Below are 2,909 nucleotides of genomic sequence, written 5' to 3' on the forward strand. Positions count from 1 at the left end.
CGAGATTGCAATGCAAACTCTCTGTTTCCCTTTCGTAACGTTTCGGTCCTACAGAGAGAGCGGATCGGTCCCACCGAGATTGCCTGACCAACTCTCTGGTTAGTCTATTACCAAAATTGGTCTCACCGAGTTTGTGTAATCGGTCTCACCAAGATTACGTTATGCCCTAACCCTAATGATATCGGTCCCACCGAGTTGACATGTCGGTCCCATCGAAAACCTAACGATCACATTATGAACTAAATCGGTCTGACCGAGTTGTATGATTCGGTCCCACCGAGTTTGGTGATTTGTGTGTAACAGTTAGATTTTGTGTGGAGGCTATATATACCCCTCCACCCACTCTTCATTCATGAAGAGAGCCATCAGAACATGCCTACACTTGCAACATACATTTTCTGAGAGAGAACCACCTACACTTGTGTTGAGGTCAAGATACTTCATTCCAACCACATAAATCTTGATCTCTAGCCTTCCCCAAGTTGCTTTCCACTCAAATCATCTTTCCACCAAATCATATCCTATGAGAGAGAGTTGAGTGTTGGGGAGACTATCATTTGAAGCACAAGAGCAAGGAGTTCATCATCAACACACCATTTGTTACCTCTTGAAGAGTGGTGTCTCCTAGATTGGTTAGGTGTCACTTGGGAGCCTCCGTCAAGATTGTGGAGTTGAACCAAGGAGTTTGTACGGGCAAGGAGATCGCCTACTTTGTGAAGATCTACCCTAGTGAGGCAAGTCCTTCGTGGGTGATGGCCATGGTGGGATAGACAAGGTTGCTTCTTCGTGGACCCTTTGTGGGTGGAGCCCTTCGTGGACTCGCACAACTGTTACCCTTCGTGGGTTGAAGTCTCCATCAACGTGGATGTACGATAGCACCACCTATCGGAACCACACCAAAAATCTCCGTGTCTACATTGCGTTTGCTCCCTCCAAATTACTCCCTTTACCTTCATATGCAATTGTTTTACATTCGCTGCTATACTCTTAGAATTTCATGTGTAGGTTGATTACTTGTTTGTGCTAAGTTGCTAAAATCTGCCAAGAATTAAAATTGGGAAAAGGCTAGATTTTTATTTGGTCAAGTAGTCTAATCACCCCCCTCTAGACATACTTTCGATCCTACAGCTTGCCTGCTGGGGTTGGTCTATTTTCACACTCTCTCACATAAGACGGCGGTGGCCTCTCTCTCTCTCTCTCTCTCTCTCTCTCTCTCTCGCGCGCGCGCGCGCGCTCACCGCTGGTCACTGATCCGGCCGGATCCCATCCGCCGGTGGAAAGGGTGGACGTGCATCGTTGCTCCGTTCGACGGCTTCGAGGCAGCACATCCCGATCTGCGGTACCCGCCGTTCTCTTTGACCAAGCTTTGGCGCGGTAGGGAAGGTACCGCCCGATGACCCCCAGGTACAGCTCCCTCCCCTCCGGCCTAGCTCCACTACCCATCTTCCAGCGTTGCTACATGTGGAAAATCCTGCATGTGGATCTTCCCTAGTACTTTTCCCAAAACGTAGCTCAGCCGGCGTACTTTCCATGTTGCAATCTCGTCCTCACATCGTTTTATATAAACAACCATGCCGCTATCCTCCCTTAGGACAAGGAATGCGCTTCTTTTTTGTCAGTGTATGTGTCATACGCTGTTATTGGCCAGTAATTGTTTCCTTTCTACCTCCTTTTGCAAAGAGGGCTATCCATTTCACCTCGTTGCTATTGCGACCTTTTGGTGAACTGCACAAATCACTTTTTTTCTTAAGAGTGTTTTATGCAGTTTTGCTGAAATGTCACACGGGTAATGTTTCTACATTTCAGCGGGGTTGCACAAAGGAAGATTGGTTTTTCTCTATCCTCCTCATCCAACTCCGAGCCTAATCTTCTCCAACTAGTTAGTCTTAAGATAGACTGCAAAGGTGACCAACTTCTATTTTTGTGTTTATTGTTTCATCAATAGTCCTCTATTATTGTAATCACACTTACTCAATATCTTTGTAACAGGGACGCTCAGCTCTATTTTAGTGGAACTACACAAAATGATTGGAATGTGCCATGCTCCTGGTAGCTACTTTTTCCCAACATGTCTTGTTGATTTAGACAGATCTGCACGAAAGTTGCTGCCAATGAAAGCATGGATCAATTTTAATTTTTTTCTTTATAACACCTTCTCACAACTTTGTCTTCAGTTGTGATGTAAATATTAGCTCCGATCTGCTAATAATTGAGATGCATTAGTAAGGAAGTTAGTTTTTTATTTTTTGTGAAAGAGCATGGATGTTAGTTTCCTTTCTATTTGATGGATGGTGTAACGAGACAACCTTCCAGCTGGCAAGACACATGAAACAAAAGATGAAAGCTTCAAAGCAATGTACAATTTCATGTCTTTGGAAAAGTATGTGTACAATGTAAACAAATGCTGCAAGCTTGATAAGATTGCAACAAGCCATTCAGCATCCGGGTCCATGTGCCATGCACCAAATAGTGCACAACCGCATGGGAGACTCAGCCCGGTCGTTGTGTCGCGCCAATAGTGAGTAGTAGTAATGTGCAGTCAAATCATATGCCCCACCTTTCCCACAGTAAATTGCTCGTACAAAGCAACCATCAATACACTCTTCTTTGAATTCGATCCTACTAACCAAGTGCGCATATGGCATGCCAGTAAACACGCTTCCTCTTGGGATATCACTGACATGTGGGACTAGAGTGTGAGCAAACCGATCTGAATTGACGGCAAAATGGCCAACCCGCCGCTCCTTGAGAGAGATGAGGAGCGAGAACACAGGTGGGCTAGGTGTCGCACGGAGTCCAAGAAATATTAGAGCATGGTTGATCGAAGTCCTCATTACATGTTTGATGTTTTTGAATAGTACCACTTTATTGGGATGCCGTTTTCCACACTTCTCTGGAATAAATGTATA

Source organism: Triticum urartu, chromosome 2 (assembly GCF_003073215.2).
Source record: "Triticum urartu cultivar G1812 chromosome 2, Tu2.1, whole genome shotgun sequence".
Taxonomy (NCBI): domain Eukaryota; kingdom Viridiplantae; phylum Streptophyta; class Magnoliopsida; order Poales; family Poaceae; genus Triticum; species Triticum urartu.